This window comes from Bos javanicus, chromosome 8, assembly GCF_032452875.1.
Source record: "Bos javanicus breed banteng chromosome 8, ARS-OSU_banteng_1.0, whole genome shotgun sequence".
NCBI classification, from domain to species: Eukaryota; Metazoa; Chordata; class Mammalia; order Artiodactyla; family Bovidae; genus Bos; species Bos javanicus.
Window position 1 is genome coordinate 90,572,499 of NC_083875.1, and position 13,624 is coordinate 90,586,122.

Below are 13,624 nucleotides of genomic sequence, written 5' to 3' on the forward strand. Positions count from 1 at the left end.
CAGGGAAGTGATGTCTAGCTAATAGACATCACTTCTAAAACACATCCAAGTATATCATCCCTAAAATAATAAGAATAATTCTTTAATTTAATTAAATTGCGAATCCATTTTTAATGTCTGCCACTGTGTGATGGTTGTTTTACAGTTGGGTTATTTGAATCAGGACTCATTGGGTTGACAAATCTCTTGCTGCTGCTAGTGCTAAGTCGCTTCAGTCGTATCCAACTCTGTGCGACCCCAGAGACAGCAGCCCACCAGGCTCCCCCATCCCTGGGATTCTCCAGGCAAGAACACTGGAGTGGGTTGCCATTTCCTTCTCCAAGATTTAAGATTAATCTCTTAAATATTTTCAATTACAGATTCTTTCTTCTACATTTTTTGTTTCTATAACTTATTTGTTGAACAGACCAGGTCTTTTCCTCAATAGTTTCCCATACCTTGAATTTTGCTGGTAGCAGCCCAGAAGTATTACTTAACATATTTCCCTGTCCCCAGTATTTCTTGTAAGCTGGTAATCATATCTATTAATAGAAGTTTGATCAGATTCAAGTTTGAATCTTTTATCAGGAAAATTTCAAGTCGGTGTTTTCTTTCCTACTGCATGACATCAGGAGGTACATATGCCAGTTTGCTCTTGTCTTTTTAATGCTGAAATTAAACTGTGGGGTTTGGAAGTTATCAGCCTGATTATAAGTTTCTCATAACTTTTTCACCTAATGGTTTTAGAAGCTATTAATAATCATCGCTTAAGTCTGTTATTTCACAACAAATGACAAAATGATAATATCTTAATTCTACAAATCCTTCTTTTTTAAAATTTTCCATCAAGCAAAGTTTTTCCTTATCAACTGTATTATTACTCTGAAGTACAGTTATTTCCCTTTATTTCAGTTTTCAGGACAATGAATTGGTTGCTGATGCTGCTGCTGCTGCTCAGTCGCTTCAGTCGTGTCTGACTCTGTGCAGCCCCAAAGATGAATTGGTTACTTAGTGACAAATGAGTTTGTGTGTATAAGATAGTGTTAGTATCATTTTGAACTCGTGAAATTATTTAAAACCAATTTATATGCTGTGATTCACTACAACTATTAATTTGATGATGCTCAAAATGCTCCATCTTTGCCTAGTATTTTATTTTCCTATGGTTGCTCTATCAACTTATCACAAACTTGGTGAGTTAAACAATTGAAATTTATTATTTCACAGTCCTGGAGGCCAGAAGCCCAAAATCAGTTTCACTAGATCAAAATCAAGGTGTTGGCAGGGTCATATTCCCTCTAAATTAGTTTTCCTTTTTAATTTATTAAATCTCTTGCTTGCTGGATATGTCCTCTATTAAATACATACTCTAAGACTTAATTATCAAGATATCTGATTTTGTTTTTTCTCACAATCACCTGTTCTTTTGCATAATGGTATGTTTTTATTTTAAATGTTCTTATTCCATGAGTCTAATCCCCTCTTTTTATCAGCCTGAGAATTTAACATCTTTTTTAGATTGCCCTAAAATTCTTATTCTCAAGTTTTACATTGTGTGTGTGTGTGCATGTGTGTGTATAAATGTGATTGTGGTCAATCTGAATGACACACCTATAACTGTTTGGTGCACAATTTATAATTGTGTAAACTACATGCAGTGGACCTGGGTCTTCTGGCTATTTTTCATAACACTGGACTTTCTCTTATGTTTTGTAATTCTTGTGTGTGAGCTTGTCTTCTGTGGGAATTTAACTTCCTTGGTGTCCCAAGGCACTCCTGTCTCCCTGTGAAGCACTTTCACGTTAACCCACAGGTACGTGGCTCCCAGGGCTTCCCAAGTGGCGCTAGTGGTAAAGAACCTGCCTGCCAGTGCAGGAGATGTAAGAGACTAGGGTTTGCTCTGGGTCTGGAAGATCCCCTGGAGGAAGGCATTGCAACCCACTCTAGTATTCTTGCCTGGAGAATCCTGTGGACAGAGGAACCTGGCAGGCTGGGGTGGAGAAGAGTCAGACACAACTGAAGCAACTTCGCACACACACACACACACACACACACATGGTTCCCAATCAGACCCCATTAACACATGGGTTAATGACTTGGCTCTTCACCCACTGATGAAGCTCACATGCATGCTGATGATTTCCATCCAGGCCTCTGGTGCAGAGGGATTCGGCTCCTTCTTACAGGCAGCCATGAGTCTGTTTGGGGCCCTGAATACATAAATCTTGTCTCAACTGCTGTTCCTTTGTGGCATTGGACGCTGCCTCCCCTGCTTCAAGTGCCCAAGGGGAATCTTTTAAAGGTATAGGAAAAATAAGGGGAGAAATGAATACATAAATTTCAATCCCAGGTTTACTAAAGATATCTTCTTAAAAATATATATCCGATTTAAAAGAATATTTATCCATGCCTAAATCAAAAAGAATGTGCTACTTCCCAGACATGCTAACTTCTCAGCAAATAAATATTTGGCAGATTGGTGAGTTTTGAAAGTGAACAAAGAGCATTCATCAGAGAAGATGACAAGCACAGACACTGACGATATCAGTTTCCAAACAAGTGTCTAAGTTGTTTGAGTAAACTGCTAACTTCTTCATATATTTAGTTTAAGATTCTCACAACTTAAGAAATGTTAAAATATTTTTAAAATTTTTCTTGCTTTAATTTCTGTTTATGAGAAAAAGAGAAACAGAAAGGACTAGAGCTACAGTGAGCAGATTAAAATTACAAAGGCCATAAGATAAAACTTTTACAACATATAGATTGTATTAATAAACTCTAGGACCTCTCAGTTGAGAATAACAAATTTATATCTGAAGTCCTGAGAATCTGGCTTTCATCAACGTCTTCCATTCAATAAGCACAGTTTTGAACCTGACTCTGAGTAAGATGCTGTGTTGTCAGCGGGAGATAGGACACCTCCTGACCCCACGCACTCACTCTTTAACTGGATTCTTTCACTTTAAGGTTCAACGCAGATGGGTTTCTCCCACCAGGTTCAGGGAAAGGCAGCTAGGGTGCAGGGATATGTATGTGAAAGATGAAGACAGGATTAAAACTCTCTTGTCACCTATTAGCTGCGACTGTGAGCAAATCCTTTCATGGTTTTCAATCCCTGCTTTAGGATAGAATTCTACCCCTAGGACCATGGTGCTCTGGGAAATTAAATTAAAGAAGAGTGCAGGCAGGCATACAAGTCAGTCTCAAAAATGAGCTTATCCTGTCTGGTTTTCTCCATGTTTTTCCAAACTGACAACTGGGGCCATTTCAAGTGAGCTGCAAACAGGTACCCGCATCACCATCCTCAGGAAAATTCAGGATTAATCCCATAGTCAATACTCCAAAACAGCTTTTTAAAATAATGAGTTAATATTTTCTAAGAGTAGTTGGCAATGCTTATAATAAAGTGTCAATCATCCTATTTATTAAGTAACAAACTTAGTAAAATATATGATTATTAACTTAATTACTAAACAAATCAAGGGCTAGTCACTTTAAATATAACTGGGTATGTCAGCATGCGGTCCTTTTCCTGGACATGAAACCTGGGGCATGTTGTGAACAACAGCAGGATAAGATGAAACACAGCTGACAGGAAAGGAAATAAACAGAGGAAGGTTTTAACATGCCTCTTTAATAAAATCAGAGAAGGTTTTAAGACGCAAATGCAAGAGTATAAATTGGCTTAACTTTGTATCATGCTTATTAGGCTGATACTTTCTAAAAACAACCCACAGTGAGTTTGAGAGAAGTGAGAAAGCTTAGAGAAAAGTGATGAAATTGGAAAAGTTACAATCATCTTTTCACTTTCACTTCTTTGATGCCACCCCTAGGTCCAAGTTAAAAGGAAGGAGTTACAGACCTACAAGAAACAGTTAAAATCAAGATAGTCAACATATTCTCTGTAAATCTTCCTAGAAGCAGATGAAAAGATCTTTCTGTCTCTTCTTACCTAAGACCCTGGACACCAATAACTGTCTATTGTTAAATATTTTTAGTGGCAAGATTCCTTAAGAACATGGTTTCAGAGATTTAGTTTCAGAGCAATCTCACAGTCAGGTAAGTACATACACTGAAATCCTCTTTAATTCCTCTTGATTTTGGCATTTTCATTGAATACAGAAACTCTTCATGCACTTCAAGTGCACTGTTATCGCTATGGCTTCTTGCCATTCAGTTCACAAATTTTTCTTTCATTTTAGATTCTTACATTTAATAGTAATACTGACATTGCTATTTGAACTATCCACATAGACGTATATAGAAAAACATATGTATGTACATGTGTACACACACATACACACACACACACACACACACATGCACATATACACAGAGATACAGAAAGACCAAAGAGATCAAATACGTAATTATGTAGGAATCCTTAGAAACTAAAAATTTCAATGTACATAAAGGAATACATTCTTATCATCACACTTAAAACCCTACAAACTTACATCCTATATTTGTTCTGGAAAAGTGAGTATATGCTTATAATGTGAGCTTATATAATGTGTTGTTAAAAACAACAGCAAAGAAGAAGCCTAGATTCAAGGACTAGACAGTCTCAGTGGGCACACACACACACTTTCCACTCCCAGTTCCCAGATTGTGGTCTCCAAATGCTATTTTTCACTAACAGGAAGCAGAGTTCCTAGAGAAATGGCTGTTCTGGGGCAGGTACAGTACAAAATGATCCTGAGACGTACTGTGGCCCAAAATAGGGCTGTTGCCAGAAACTAAGGAACTGTGTCCAAGAGCCAAACTGGAGGAGCCCCTACAGGCGAAAGATGGAATAACTGATGGGCCACAGACAATAAGTGATTCAGTTCAGTTCAGTCGCTCAGTCGCGTCCGACTCTTTGAGACCCCATGAATCGCAGCACGCCAGGCCTCCCTGTCCATCACCCACTCCCGGAGTTCACTCAGAATCACGTCCATCGAGTCAGTGATGCCATCCAGCCATCTCATCCTCTGTCGTCCCCTTCTCCTCCTGCCCCCAATCCCTCCCAGCATCAGAGTCTTTTCCAATGAGTCAACTCTTCGCATGAGGTGGCCAAAGTACTGGACTTTCAGCTTCAGCATCATTCCTTCCAAAGAAATCCCAGGGCTGAACTCCTTCAGAATGGACTGGTTGGATCTCCTTGCAGTCCAAGGGGCTCTCAAGAGTCTTCTCCAACACCACAGTTCAAAAGCAGTTCAAAAGGCGCTCAGCCTTCTTTACAGTCCAACTCTCACATCCATACATGACCACAGGAAAAACCATACCCTTGGCTAGACAGACCTTTGTTGGCAAAGTAATGTCTCTGCTTTTGAATATGCTATCTAGGTTGGTCTTAACTTTCCTTCCAAGGAGTAAGCGTCTTTTAATTTCATGGCTGCAGTCACCATCTGCAGTGATTTTGGAGCCCAAAAAAATAAAGTCTGACAACTGTTTCCACTGTTTCCCCATCTATTTCCCATGAAGTGATGGAACATATGCCATGATCTTTGTTTTCTGAATGTTGAGCTTTAAGCCAACTTTTTCACTCTCCACTTTCACTTTCATCAAGAGGCTTTTTAGTTCCTCTTCACTTTCTGCCATAAGGGTGGTGTCATCTGCATATCTGAGGTTATTGATATTTCTCCCGGCAATCTTGATTCCAGCTTGTGCTTCTTCCAGTCCAGCGTTTCTCATGATATACTCTTCATAGAAGTTAAATAAGCAGGGTGACAATATACAGCCTTGACATACTCCTTTTCCTATTTGGAACCAGTCTGTTGTTCCATATCCAGTTCTAACCGTTGCTTCCTGACCTGCATACAGATTTCTCAAGAGACAGGTCAGGTGGTCTGGTATTACCATCTCTTTCAGAATTTTCCACAGTCTATTGTGATCCACACAGTCAAATAAGTGACTAAATGTATTGAAATAAAGCAGACACATGTTCTACATGTTTATAATGATAAAAAAAAAAAGGAAGTCGTCTTCATTATAGGTTCACAATTATTCTGAAAATTCAGTGAGAGAAGGCATTATGTATTGATTCTGCCTTTCTTATACAAATTCTGTTTCAGGTTAACCAAATAGTTATAGAAGTTATGCTAATAAATGCAGAACAGGGACTTCCCTGGTGGGCCAGTGGTTGAGATTTCACCTTTCAGTGCAAGGGGTGCGAGTTCAGTCCTGGTAGGGGAGCTAAGAGTCCACATGCCTTGTAGCCAAAAAACTAAAAAACAGAAGCGATATCGTAATAAATTCAGAACAAACAACAACAAATCACCATTTTGCAACCACTAATGAAAAAACCAGACCAGACCACCTGACCTGCCTCCTGAGAAATCTGTATGCAGATCAAGAAGCAACAGAACCGGACATGGAACAACAGACTGGTTCCAAATCGGGAAAGGAGTACGTCAAGGCTTTATATTGTCACCCTGCTTATTTAACTTACATACAGAGTACATCATGAGAAATGCTGGGCTGGAGGAAGCACAAGCTGGAATCAAGATTACCAGGAGAAATATCAATAACCTCAGATATGCAGATGACACCACCCTTATGCCAGAAAGCAAAGAAGAACTAAAGAGCCTCTTGATGAAAGTGAAAGGAGAAAAGGAAAAGTTGGCTTAAAGCTCAACATTCAGAAAACGAAGATCATGGCATCTGGTCCTATCACTTCATGGCAAATAGATGGGGAAACAATGACAGACTTTATTTTTTTGGACTCCAAAATCACTGCAGATGGTGATTGCAGCCATGAAATTAAAAGATGCTCCTTGGAAGAAAAGTTGTGACCAACCTAGACAGCATATTCAAAAGCAAAGACGTTACTTTGCCAACAAAGGTCCGTCTAGTCAAAGCTTTGGTTTTCCCAGTAGTCATGTATGGATGTGAGAGTTAGACTATAAAGAAAGCTAAGTGCCGAAGAATTGATGCTTTTGAACAGTGGTGTTGGAGAAGACTCTTGAGAGTCCCTTGGACAGCAAGGAGATCCAACCAATCCATCCTAATGGAAATCAGTCCTGAATATTCATTGGAAGGACTAATACTGAAGCTGAAACTCCAATACTCTGGCCACTTGTTGCAAAGAACTGACTCATTTGAAAAGACCCTGATGCTGGGAAAGACTGAAGGCAGGAGGAGAAGGGGACGACAGAGGATGAGATGGTTGAATGGCATCACCCACTCAATGGGCATGAGTTTGAGTAAACTCCGGGAGTTGGTGATGGACAGGGTGGCTTGGCGTGCTTTAGTCCATGGGGTCGCAAAGAGTCGGAAACGACTGAGTGACTGAACTGAACTGACTGAATGAAAAACAGATCTGGGCAATAAATGAATGTAATTAACATGAGGCTGATGGGAAACATTTGATGAGTGGATCAGGATGACAATACCTCAGCTTACTACTGATTAATTTCAAATCCACTAAACCTGGGTAACAAAACATTAGGGGTACAAAAGGAACCACCAACACCACCTATGGACGACTCACACTGAAAAGTTCATAACCCAGTCTAAACAAACCTCCAAACTATGGGAGCAAAGGAATGTGTTAGTTAAATCATGCTCAAATCAAACTCAAACAGAGACCAGACTTGAAAATTCCCTGAGCAGACAAAACCAGTTTAGTCATACAAACAAAGCTTTATTTAGCTGATTTTGTAGGACAAGTGAGGGTAACTTGACGTGGGTCACTTGTTGCTTATGCCTCTGAAAATCATAAGCAAAAAATATGAACTGTTCCTCCCAGTTGCTATGAGGTAACCATTAACCAATTCCCTTTCATTCAAGAAAATTCTAATGTTTTAATCAGTTACTCTGAAAAATAAACAGTCACTGCCTTCACACTGCTTTACAACAATATACCACCTTTGGGTTTGAGTGCTCCCCGTTTGTACACTGTCTTTTTGGTCTGCACACAATAAACTTTTTTTTTTTACTTTTTACTTTATATTAGAGCATAACCAACTAACAATGGTGTGATAGTTTCAGGTGGACAGCAGAGCGACTCAGTTGTACATATACACGTACCCATAGGCCCCTCAAATTCCCCTCCCATCCAGGCTGCCACGTAATATTGAGCAGAATTCCCTATAACTTTTACTAATTAGTACTTCAGTGATTCACTGACTTTACTTCTGTTGTTGTTTTTCCTGAACTTTTGACAACCGTGAGGATACAATTCAGCGAAACCTAGATTGGGAAATTGGGCAGGTCATACATGAGGCGTGAAAACACGATGAAAAAGACTGAGAAACTTCTCAACTAAATTCACCATGTAGAGGTTGGTTGGAGTTTGTTTGAACAAAATAACTATAAAAACATTTTTTGAGAAATTTTTAAATACACTGATCTCAAGGAAATATAGTTAATTTTGAAAAGTATGCTAATGCATTTCAGTTTTTTTTTTTTAATAAACTTTATTTATTTATTTTTGACTGTGCTAAGTCTTCGTTGCTATGCAGGCTTTTCTTTAGGTGTTATGTGCAGTGACTCCTCTTGTTGCGGAGCGTGGACTTTAGGCACTTGGGCTTCAGTATTTGTGGCTCCTGGGCTGTCCAGCACAGGCTTAATAGTTGTGGTGCACATGCTTAGTTGCTCCGTGGCATGTGGGTTCTTCCTGGATCAGGATTCCACGGCATGTGGGATCTTCCTGGATCAGGGATCAAATCCATGTCTCCTGCATTGGCAAGCAGATTCTTCACCACTGAGCCACCAGGGAAGCCTGGTTAGGTTTTTAAAAAGTAAGTTTCTCTTACAGACACATAATGACACATGTAAGAGTAACGTTTTTATTTTTAAATGCTGCAGGAAAACACTGGGCTGCAGGGAGAGTTGGGGTGGACAGCTAGGAGGTTGAGGCTGGCACAGAGTTGATATACCTGAGGCAGGTGATAGATAGCTGGGGGGGTTGTTATGTGTTTCTCATTACTTTTGTGTATGTTTGGGAATCTCTATAACAAGAGAGATAGCTCAGACAAAGGAAGAAGGGTAAAAGAGAGAGAAAGAAATCCAGAAAGAAAGAAAGGAGAGAGAGAGGAAGGCAGGGAAGAAAGGAAGGAAGGAAGAAAGAAGGGAATGAAGGAAGGCACGAAAGAAAGAAGGGAGGAAAGAAGGGAGGGAGGAAGGAAGGACAGAGCATGTGTCTGAGCATGAAGAAAGGATGGTGTAGGCAGTTTCTGGAGCTTCTTGTGGGGGCCAGCTGCCTTCTCCATGAGTGGGATCAACACTGCCAGATGAGAAGTAGCAGGAAGACTAGCAGTCTGACACATGATCTTTTCCCTTTCTGCTGCCTTTGTCCAATCTTTGCATCCATAATTTGGGACTGGCTCTTTGCCTTCAGTTGTATTCTTGAATTGTGTTTCTCACTGCAGAAGTCCAGCTGGATAAACATCATCTCTGAGTGATTTTTGCACTTTATGAGTCTCTTACTTGTAAGTGCCTCCCTTTGCTGCCATAAGAAGCAAAAGCAAAAATGTACAGTAAATTCCAGGGCTCTCAGTGGAAACATTAACATGTTTTAAAAGGAAGAACATTGCTGAGAGATTGCCTGTGTGTTGGTTGGGTTTCCGTTGGTTATTCTGTGTATACACACTAGCCAACACCCTGAAACTTAAGGTCCAAGATGTAGGCTCTCTTGGGCTCCAGTGGGGAACATTACCATGAAATTACTTCCATTCCACAAAAATCCACTCACATCATGACTGAAAAAGCTGATGAAGACACGAGTTTTACCTTTCCTGTTCTCATTCTCTCTCCGTTCTTGGGGTGGCAGGATATTTGGGGGGAAATGGAAGAGAGGAGCTGGGAATACACAGATATGAACACCAGACAACCTGGGGTGTCCAGAACATTCTCTGTACACAAAACACTGTCGTTGGCTTCTGTAACCCCTGTTTGGAGAATCACAGAATTTTTGGAAAGCCTTTTATTCCCAGGAGTGGCCTGAGTATCTATCATCTTTGTTCTAAATTTCAGGTGGACAAAATATGATCACCAAAGGCATAGACTAACCTGAGAAGATTCCATATTAGTTTATTTTTTTACTGTTGTTTTTTAATGAGAGCTTTGAAGATCTACTGTCGTAGCAACTTTCCAATATACAGTGTTATTATTAGCTATGGTCACTGTGCTATATATACATAGCGCCAGGATTTATTTATTTTAACACTGAAAGTTTGAATCTTTTGAGTCCCTCGCCCACCACCATTTCTCTGTTTCTATGGATTTGGTTTTTGTTTTGACTTGCTGTTGTTGTTTTAGATCCCATATGTAGGTGACATCTTACAGTGTTTGACTTTCTCTGTCTGATTTATTTCACTTATCATTACACCCTCAAGGTCAATCCATGTTGTTGTAAATGGCAGGATTTCCTTGCTTTTTATGGCTGAATAATACTATATTGTATATGGTGACCACATATTGTTTATTCATTTACCCATTGAGATTACTTAGGTTGTTCCCATACCTTGGCTAATATGAATAATACTGCAATGAACAGGGGGGTACAGATATCTCTTTGAGATCCTGTTTTCATTTTTATTGAATAAGTACCCAGAAGTGGGATTGATGGATCATATGGCAGTTCTACTTTTAATTCTTTGAAGAGTCTCTGTACTCTTTTTCATAGCAGCTGCACCACTTTACATTTCTCTACTAGTATTTTGTTTTATATAACAAACACTTACTGTGTGCCAGGTACTGTTTTGAGGACTTATCTCTCAAAAGCAGACATGATTGTTTTGCTACCCATTCTACATAAGAAGAAACTGAGTACCTGAATGCACATGGGCATCAAGGGCACAGCTGGGCCTCAAAGCCAGGCATCCACTGCCCATCTCATGGTGGTCTCTGTTTTTTTAACTTCCATGTCTGACAATTTTTGAATGTACATTAATTGTATTGGCTTTCCTAGTAGTAATTAATAAAACACTCTTGCTGAATTTATTAACCACTTGGAAATAGGCTATAGTTTAAAAAAAACTTTTTTGCATAATAGCTAAAATAATTAATCTAACACTTGCTGCCTGTTTGACATTGAAAATTACCCAGCTTTACACTTTCCCCTTTTGCTTTATTCACTGATGATGCAGGCTGACTTCGGAATGGATCACGAGCTCTCCTTCACTCTTTGTGGGTTCTTCACTGTAACTCTGATTCTTCCTTAGAATATTAATGTGTATGAAATTTCTGTGACACACCTTTGAAGTCCAGAAATTCATTACTAATGAAATCATCCTACTGAACAGCTCTTTACAAGTCACTGTGTTGGATCCTGTGCGGAATGAAAGATGAATGAAAGGTCCATGCAGGGACATGGCCCCTGCCTTCAAAGGACCTAGACTGTGGGTCTTGTGAAAGCTTCTGGTGCTCAAAGTGTTTCCTTGTACCATGCATCATTACTTGAGAGCATGATCAAAGTTCTTGGACCCTAGACATTCTGGGTGTGAGGTCAGGCACTCTGTTCTAACAAGTTTTGGGGGTGATTTTGATGCACATAATGTTTGAGAATTGCTGCTCCAGATGCAAAACAGCAAAAACAAACAAACAAAATACAAATAAAGACTCTAAAACAAGATTTGCTGCTGCTGCTAAGTCACTTCAGTCGTGTCCGACTCTGTGCGACCCCATAGACGGCAGCCCACCAGGCTCCCCCGTCCCTGAGATTCTTCAGGCAAGAACACTGGAGTGGGTTGCCATTTCCTTCTCCAATGCATTAAAGTGAAAAGTGAAAGTGAAGTCACTCAGTCGTGTCCGACTCCTAGCGACCCCATGGACTGCAGCCCACCAGGTCCCTCCATCCATGGGATTTTCCAGGCAAGAGTCCTGGAATGGGTTGCCAGATTTGAAAAAGGTACAAATAAAATACAGTGGGATGACTGCGGGCTGAGGAGACATAAGAGAAGTTGCTATTGCAGGAGAAAACCTTCTAACAGCTCAGAACCTTCAAACAAAGAGTAGAAGATGTTCAACTTATCCCAGAGCAGCATCCTGCCAAAATCTTGGTAATAATAGAAAAATACAAAGCTGAGAAACAGCTTCTGGTCCTGGATAAAATAAAATTCCTGGTGCCTGATCGTGTCAACATGAGTGAGCTCTTCAAGATAATTAGAATGTACTTACAGCTCAATGCTAATCATCTCCTTCCTGATAGTGAATAAATATAATGAGTGTGTCCATCCAATTTGTGAAGTGTATGTAAGTGAGAAGGATAAATATGGATTCTTGTATACAGCATACACCTCTCAGGAGACTTGAGAATGAAATTGTCTATGTAAGACTAGAAAAATGAGTCTTTTCTAGAATATTTTAAACCCTTACCAAGGAATAAAAAAGGGGTGTTACTGACTGAGATTGATCAGTTCATCTAATCACAGATCATCCGAACAGTACTGTCCTTATCTAGGAGTTTTAGAAAGTTGGCTTTTGTACTTCAGGCAAAAAAAAAAGCTCCAGATGGGCACATTTAGCATTGGGAAACTTTATTATTCAAGATAGGCTGTCTTGTTTTCAAATTTCAAAGTTTAAAAATAAAATTCTAAGTTGCCAATGAAATAGACTTTCAAGTTATTTTAATATTTTTTATTCTAAGTTGCCAATGAAATAGACCTTCAAGTTATTTTAATGTCTTTTCCCCCAAAAGAACTTGTAATTTAAGCATCCATAGAGATATTCTGGAGAATCCCAGGGATGGAGGAGCCTGGTGGGCTGCCGTCTATGGGGTCGCACACAGTCGGACACGACTGAAGTGACTTAGCAGCAGCAGCAGCAGAGATATTAAGTCTTCCCTCTAGGTTCACAGAACCTGCCAACTTCTTACAGAAGGGATTTTCCTTGATTAGAGAAATCTTGGGAGGATCTTTTTAAGCATAAGTTGTTAGGCATAGCCAATCCCCACCCCCCAGGATTTTGCTTTAATAGTTGGTGAAAAGCAGAGTGAATGGGGGTGTTTTGTAAATGAGAAAATTAAGCTGCTGTCCAGGGTCCCTGCTTGCTGATAACATGTGTTCCAAGTCAGCACTTTTCTCACGAAGATCTCATTTGGTTTGTTCTCTAGACAGTAACACAGAAAAACACCTCTGCTCAACAGGAACCTTGAGTAATTTATAATTTTGGTCAAGTTTCTCAAAAAGTGCAGAGGAAGATAAAGTACACTTTTTGTTTTGAATATTCTCTTAAGAGCTCAAAGTGGTGCCTGCTTTGGTGAACACAGAAGCAGTTACATGGATTTCATTCTTTGGGACAAAGGTAGGAAACTATAGGATACTAAAACTAAAAGCATTAAAATTCCAATACACTTCCTCTATCTTTAGATTTGAAGCTATAGATGACCCACGGTCTACGTTAAATATGTGAATAAATTCTGTTATTAAGAAGTATTTTTAAGGATATTTCAGCTATCACTGTTAGTTGGAGCAACCATCAAAATTCCCCCACTCTGCATGCATATCAATTTTTAAAACAGTAAAAGAAAACATGTTCTTCACAGATAATAATGTCAGAAGTTAAACAGTTTCAAATTAAAACTAGACTTAATAACCAGTGCTTGCCTGCATGGGGTTTACTATGTACCATTTTCATGAGAGCTATCACAGGATCACAAACCCACTTGGAACTGTACACGCAGTAGGTCATCATTTACTCTTGTGTATTTAGATGTGTG

At 39.5% G+C, this 13,624-nt stretch overlaps 1 pseudogene; it reads left to right on the forward strand.

Moving 5' to 3' along the window:
- Nucleotides 1-4,641: 4,641 nt before the first annotated feature.
- Nucleotides 4,642-12,219, forward strand: LOC133253496 (microtubule-associated proteins 1A/1B light chain 3B-like; annotated as a pseudogene).
- Nucleotides 12,220-13,624: the final 1,405 nt, after the last annotated feature.